The following is a 7,878-nucleotide window of genomic DNA, read 5'->3' as shown; positions in this document are numbered from 1 at the left end:
TACCACCTGCCAGGTTTTAACCTGTGTACCACTTCAAAGTTATAGCTTAGTAGCAGACCCGCGGGGCTCATTCCTGACCAATCCCAGGCTGGTACCAGGTCCAGGACTCTAGATGCGCAGGCCCAGGTAGCTCTGTGCTTGTTACAGAGTGGGGGAGTGCGTAGGCTTAGGGTCGGAACCAGGCTAAGGCGCTACGCAGGGCTCCGGACCACTCTAGGAAACAGCACGATCTTTCCGGACCTGGCTTCATCGTCCCAGACCCTTCGCAGCAGTGGGTGAGGTCACTTTGCTGTGCTCGATCCTTTGAGATATAGTGTTGGACACACCGTGTTGGACTTAGGAAGCCAGCTCTTGAGCTGGGACGAGGTCCGGGCCCCCAATTACCCGGCTCCAGGTACTAGAGCACTCGTTACAGGGTGGTGGAGAGTGCAGGCTTTTGGGTACGGAACCAGCTAAGCGGCTACACTGGGCTCCGAACCACCCCAGGAAACAAGTACCCGCTCCCCAGAGTAGGTCTCTAGGGGTCCGGACCCCTCTCCAGTAGCAAGAGGGTCCGGACCTGTATGGTAGTCCAGCAGCTCAATGCAGATCTTAGTTGCAGCAACAAGAGTAGAGGTCCCGCGGGGGTTAGAAAAAAGCGAAAATTCCGAGAATCGAAATGCGTAATTTAACTTTGACACAAAGATAGAACTAGGAGAAAATCTTTCCTTTGCAATCTCGATGTACGTGGCTTGCGCGATGGATGCCAGAGGCCGAGTTTATGAGGTCGGACCTCTACCGCTCTGAGCCGCGCGTTAGCCGTTAGTGCGATGGATAACAGAGGTCGGGTTTACGAGGGTGGCCCTCAACCGCTCCGGGCCGCACGCTAACTCTATCTTATTACAAAGGAAAAGTTATTTCCCTGCTCTGCCTAGGTGTAAAACTTACGCAGATGCTCTATGTTCCACGGGTTGGGCAGCGGCACTCCGTCTTCTGTGGCGAGGCGAACGCATCCGGGCCGGCATACCTCTATAACCTTGAAAGGCCCCTCCCAGCTGGGGGAGAGTTTGTGGAGCCCCGCTCGGTTCAGGATCCGTCTGAGGACGAGGTCGCCAGCCCGGAGCTCCCTACTGTGCATGAACCGTTGATGATAGCGCCGGAGCGCCTGGTTGTAGCGTGCATTTCGGATTGCTGCTCGCCACCTTCGCTCGTCAACGAAGTCCACGTCGTCGCACCGCAGCTGCTCCTGCATGGATTCGTCAAAGGCCTGGACCCGTGGTGAGCCCAGGTGAATTTCTGGGGGAAGGCATGCTTCAGCCCTGTAGACCAGGAAGAACGGAGTCTCCCCGGTAGCTCGGCTGGGTGTGGTCCGGTTGCCCCATAGTACACACGGAAGCTCGTCAACCCATTTGGCACCATGCTTTTTCAAGCAGTTGTAGGTGCGGGTCTTGAGTCCCCTGAGGATCTCTGCATTCGCTCTCTCAACCTGTCCATTGCTGCGGGGATGTGCCACGGACGCAAAGCATAGCTGGATGCCAATGTCCTCACAGTACTCTTGGAAGAGTCTGCTTTTGAATTGGGTCCCGTTGTCCGCGATGATGCGGTTTGGGACGCCAAATCTGCACACAATGGACCTGAGGAATGCGACTGCTAATTTCTTAGTAATATTCACCACAGGAGTAACTTCCGGCCACTTGGTGAACTTGTCGATGGCGACATAGAGGAACCGGTATCCGCCGACAGCCCGGGGGAAAGGCCCCAGGATATCCACACCCCACACAGCGAATGGCCATGAGGGTGGAATCATCTGCAGGGCTTGAGCTGGGGTGTGTATTTGTTTTGCATGGAACTGGCATGCTTTGCAGGACCTTACCAGCTCAGCCGCATCCTGGAGTGCTGTTGGCCAGTAGAAGCCATGCCGAAAGGCCTTGCCAACAAGTGTGCGAGAGTTGGAATGACTTCCGCACTCGCCTCCATGGATCTCCGCGAGCAGTTCGCGGCCCTCTCCCTGGGAAATGCATCGCATGAGGATTCCGTTGGCGCCACGGCGGTAGAGATCCCCTTCTACCACCGCGTAGCGTTTAGCCAATCGGACTATGCGCTCAGCGGACACATCGTCATCAGGGAGGATGTTATCCTTCAGGTAGTCCCGGATCTCGGAGATCCATGCATCGGGAGCTCCCAAAGCAGGTAGGGTGGCTCCGTGAGGACACCAGGTTCCTCAACAGAACACACAGCCCCGGTTAGGCACCATAGGTGGAATGTTGCCGGGACCGCTAGCTTCGAGGTGCCAGCTTGATCCCCCTCACCCGGCTCGGCAGGCTGGGCGGTAGGTTTCAGCAGCCATCTTTCAAAGACACCCTTGGGCATAGATGCCCAGGTAGATGCTCTCGCAGAGAGATCATCTGCTGCTGAGTTGTGCTCGCGGGGAACGTGTTGCAGTTCCAAGGCGTCGAAGTCCTTCTCGAGCTTCCTCACGTGAATGAGGTATGCCGCGAGCTGGGGATTGTTGCAGTTGCAATCCCCTCGGACCTGCTTGATGATTAGCTGGGAGTCCCCCTTCACCAGAAGCTGCCGGACCCCCAACGAGAGGGCTTGCGTCAGGCCGAAGATCAGAGCCTCGTATTCCGCCATGTTGTTGGTGGCCCTGAACTCAAGGTGCACCATGTACTTCAGCTGATCTCCGTTTGGGTCGATGAGGACCACACCAGCCCCGGCCCACTTCTCGCGGGCGGACCCATCAAAGAAGAGTGTCCAGTGAGGCTCGGTGAAGACTGGTGTCCTGATTTCCGGCTCCGGGGGTCCAACATTTATGACCGGACCCCCAGGGTTGCTTGGGGAAGGAGTCCACTCCGCTATGAAATCAGCCAGGATCTGGCTCTTGACCGCATGGCATGGCTGGAAATCCAGTTAGAATTCTGCCATCTCTGCTGCCCACTTGGCGATATTGCCTGTGGCGTTGGAGTTGTGTAGGATCGCTCTTAATGGGTAAGAGGTCACTACAACAACTCGGTGTGCTTGAAAGTAGTGGCGCAGTTTCCTGGACGCAATAAGTATTGCATAGATAAGCTTATGCGTCTCAAGATACCTGGCCTTTGCCTCGTGGAGGACTTCACTGACGTAGTAGACTGGCTTTTGGACGGTCCGGACCCTAGTTCCTGGGTCCGGCTCGCCCTTGTCCACCACATCTGTCCCTTGGGCCCCCAGTGGTTCTGGGTTCCCACTGGGATGAGGCTCCTCCGGACCTGCCTGTGCAGGATCCGGACCTTCAAGCTGGGGTGAGGCTGACGGGCCCCCGTGTCCGGGGTCCGGCTCACCATCCTTGGCCAAGAGGACCTTGGTGCTCCCCTGGCAAGTTTGCTCCATCCTTTCGGTGACCAGCACCATGCTGACCGCCTCCGCAGATGCAGCAAGATACAGAAACAACGGCTCACCGGGTTCTGGAGCCACCAATACTGGCAGCGAGGTGAGGTGCTGCTTCAGCTCCTGGAAGGCCTGTTCAGCCTCTTTGGTCCATGAAAATGGACCGGACCTCCTCAACAGCTTGAAGAAGGGAAGGGCCCTCTCAGCCAGCCTCGATATGAAGCGGCTAAGAGCAGCGAGAGATCCAGTAAGCTTCTGGACGTCCTTGATACGGCCAGGAGGCCTCATTGCTTCGATCGCCTTGATCTTGGCTGGGTTTGCCTCGATGCCTCGATGCGAGACCAGGAAACCCAGCAGCTTCCCTGCTGAGACGCCGAAGATGCACTTCTCTGGGTTCAGCTTCGTGCGCGTGGCGCGAAGACGGTCGAAGACGAGGGACAGGTCCTCCACTAGTGTTGACCCTACCTTAGTCTTGACCACAATGTCATCGACATAAACCTCAACAATATCTCTAATTAGATTACAGAAGGTTTTGTTCATAGCTCGTACAAACGTGGGTAAGGCATTCCTTAGACCATACGGCATGACAATGTAGCAATAAAGCCCATCTACTGTTACAAAGGCAGTATGCTTCCTATCCTCTCTAGACATCTGAATCTGGTGGAAACCAGAGTATGCATCTAGGAAAGACAAAAGATCACACCCGGAGGTGGAGTCCACGATCTGATCGATACGCGGAAGAGGATAGGGGTCTCTTGGACATGCCTTGTTGAGGCTGGTGTAGTCGATGCACATCCGGAGCTTCCCGTTGGCCTTTGGGACGACGACCGGATTGGCCAACCACTCGGGATGGTGGACCTCCTCGATGAAGCCGGCGTGTAGGAGCTTGTGGACTTCTTCGCGGATGAAGTTCTGCCGCTCCACGGACTGCTTCCGAGGCTTCTGGCGCACCGGCGTGGCGTCGGGGTAGATTCTCAGATTGTGCTCGATCACTTCCCTGGGGATCCCGGGCATCTGTGACGGTTCCCAGGCGAACACGTCGACATTTGCCCGGAGGAAAGCGATGAGCGCGTCTTCCTATTTCTCCTCCAGGTTCCCCGCGATGCGGGTGGTCCTGGTGGAGTCTGTTCCAATCTGTACCGACTTCACGGGAACTTGGTCCGGGTCAGATGGTTGGACCTTGGGAGCCTTTGCAGGCGCCCTGGGTTGCGAGGTGGACGGATCCTCCTCGGAGCGTGCAGCCTCTGCCGCTAGAGTATGCAGTCTCTCAACTGCAGCGACGGCAGCGGTGCGGTCGCCCTGCACGGTGAGGACTCCGGCAGGGGAAGGCATCTTCAGGACCAAATACCCATAGTGGGCAATGGCCATGAAGCGGTAGAGTGCCGGTCGGCCAATGATGGCGTTGAACGGGAGGTTCACCTCCGCAACATCGAACATGACGCTCTCTGTGCGGAAGTTCTCCTCGGTCCCGAACGTGACCGGCAATGTGATGCTCCCCAGGGGGAACACCGGGTGTGGGCCCACTCCGGAGAATGGGCGAGAGGGAGTCAGCTTGGACTCTGGGATCTGCAGCTGCTTAAATGCTGCATAACTGATGACGTTGAGGCCAGCCCCACCGTCAATCAGCACGTGGTAGAGCCTCACGTTGGATATGACAGGAGCGGTGACTAAAGGTAGCACACCAGCTCCGGCCATATTCTCCGGGCAGTCGGATGGCCCGAAAGAGACGGTGGTGTTCATCCACCTCTGGTGCGGCGCCGCCCTCGGGACCCCCGGCTTCACCGAAAGGACCTCCCGGCGAAGGGTCTTCACGTCCCGCCGGGAGACAAGCTCCCAGCTCCCGCCATACATTACGTACAGCTTCTTGCGGCGGTCGCCGTTGTCGGAATCGGAGTCGTCATTGTGATAGACGCCCTTTAGCTCTCGGGCGGGGGATTGGTACCCCAGCTCCTTCTCCCCGGCTGCGGCCCAGCTGTCAGAGGCCTTCTCCTTGCCGGCCCGCTGGCGAGGAGGGGGTGAGCCATCCTTAGAGGACTGCTCATGCCGCCCACTGACCCGTTTCGCGAGCTTTTGGATCTCGCGGCAGTCAGCGGCGCTGTGGCGAGCGGTGGGATGCACTGGGCATGAACCTCCGCTTCCACCTTGCGGGCGAGGGCGTTTGCCGTGTGTATTCTGGCCCCCAGCCGCTGCTGCCGCAGCCGGCGCCGCTGCTGGCGCTGCTGCTGCAACGACTGGTCCGCCAGATTGCGGCTCCCCGCGACCCCGGTTCTTCTTCTTCTTCTTGCCACCGCCCTGAGCGGTAGCACTGGAGCCACCAGCTTTGGTGTCTCCATCTTGGGGGCTGAGTGCCATGCACGGCCCTCAGCGGCCCTGGCACACTTGTCTGCCAGGGAGAAAAGCGTAGTGACGCTTTCCACCTCGTGCGTCGCCAGCTTCTCGAGCATCTTCTCATCACGCACCCCCTGGCGGAAAGCAGTAATAATAGATGCATCTGAGATACGAGGAATGGTACCCCGTACCTTGGTGAAGCGAGAGATGAAAGCCCGAAGCGTTTCCCCGGGTTTTTGCCTCACGGCGTGAAGGTGTGCCTCCACACCATGCTGCTGGTAGGCGCTGGCGAAGTTCGCTGTGAACCTCGCACAGAGCTCTTCCCAGGACTGGATCGTCCTGGGTGTGAGGTTCATGAGCCAGGTCCGGGCTGGCCCAGACAAGGCTACATGAAAGTAGCTTGCCATGACGGCGCCGTTGCCACCAGCCGCTGTGATGGCGGTAACGTACACCTGCAGGAATTCCGACGGGTTAGTAGTACCGTCGTACTTTTCCGGCAGGTGGGGGCGGAACTTGGGTGGCCACGCCACGGCGCGGAGGTACTCTGCAAGCGCAGCACAGCCCACCCCGGCCACCGGTGCACCTGACTGAATCCGGGCGTTCACCGGAGGCCTGGGTGCCGCCGCGTCCAGATCGACATTGAGGTTGCATCCCTCAATGTTGAGACGGCGCTCTCGCGCCCTCCCGACAGCGATGCGGGCATCCTCCCCCGCGCGCCGGCGGTTGAGCTCCGCCCGCAAGTCTTCTGTTCGTGCACCCCTCACGGTAGGGGAGCGCACAGATGCCGACGCACCGCCCTGACGCTGGTGGTAAGGTACCACCGCGTTGCCAGGCAGAGGTCGTTGCCCAGTCTTTGCAGAACTGGGGGAGGCCTGAGCCAGGTGGAGGAGACGGTCGACGTCGTCTCGCCACTGCCTCAGGGCGTCTGGCGAGGCTGCCTCAGCCCGACAGGTGGGCCCAACGTGACTGTGGCTACCGCGGTAGCGAATCTTTTCCTCCGATAGGCGTACTGCTGCTCTTCTGACTCAGGGGGGTCTTCTCTTGTCCCGTCAGCTAGGTGCCCGTTGGAGTAGCGTAGCTTGCGGCGTGGCCTGCTGAGGCTATTATGTAGCGTCATAAAGGGCGAAGCCGAGCCGTCGTATCCATCTGTTACGGCAGACTGGCAGACGCGGCGTGGGCGGCGCCAGTGCCCCCACTACCTTGGTAATACGCGATCAATAGTGTCCCCTGGCTAGTCAAACGCCTCGGCTTCTGCTATATCAATGCGGACGTCCACCTACCGCAATGAATGCGAAGGTAGGTGAACCTCAATATGGAGACCAAGGGCCTCATACACGTGTCGGCCCCGGACCATCCTGAGGCGGGGCGTCGAAACCTTCCCTTGGAGAGGGGTCCGATTGCTATGCGGGGGGTCCGGGACCCTATGAGGGGTCCGGGACCCCGCGGGGGTCCGGACTCCTCGGGAGGTCCGGAGCCCCGGCTGCTTGCGCTTGAGCGCCTGTTTCTCCTGGGACACGTGGCATCCCCGGACCTTCCCCTGCCGTGGAACGGGTCCGGACCATTGTCGGGAGGACAGGACTTCGGACCGCAGGGGTCCGGCTGTTTGGTTGTAGTCAAGGATGACTACTAAGGCTCTTGCCTAGACACAGCAAGAGGGGGTACCCCAGTCCTGGGGTACCGACACAGAGGAACAAAAACAACCGACGCCATGGAGACGCTGTTGAAAACCTAGCTCTAGACCTAACACTAGGAATTAAGCTATACAAGGGAACTCGGGCGTCGATTCACCAAATCCCCACCCCATCCGGCGTCGGAGCAGCCACGGAGGTGGAGATCTGGCGAGATCGGCCATGTTCGCTGTGCTGGTGCTGGAGGCTGCTGTTGGAGTGGTGTGAGAGAAAAACACTGTTGGCTGGCTGGTGGCTGGAGGCTGCTGCTAGAATGGTGTGAGAAAAAAACACTACTGTCTGGCTAGAGGCTGCTGGAGCACGACGCCGGACCCAACGAAGTCGTTTTTCGCCTCGCTCTGTTCTGTAGCAGGAGGGGAAAGCGAAGTTGGCCACGCTACGTGCCCTTAGGCAACGCTGGGCTCTGGTGACTGGCTTGAGTCGCTGTCGTGTGCTGCGCGCCGTCCGCCGGAGATCCCTGGCCCCGTTTGGTTTTGTAGCGCGCTAGTGAATAGTGACACTTTGACCGATTATTACGGTG

Source organism: Panicum virgatum, chromosome 6N (genome assembly GCF_016808335.1).
Source record: "Panicum virgatum strain AP13 chromosome 6N, P.virgatum_v5, whole genome shotgun sequence".
NCBI classification, from domain to species: Eukaryota; Viridiplantae; Streptophyta; class Magnoliopsida; order Poales; family Poaceae; genus Panicum; species Panicum virgatum.
This window is presented reverse-complemented; position numbering follows the sequence as displayed.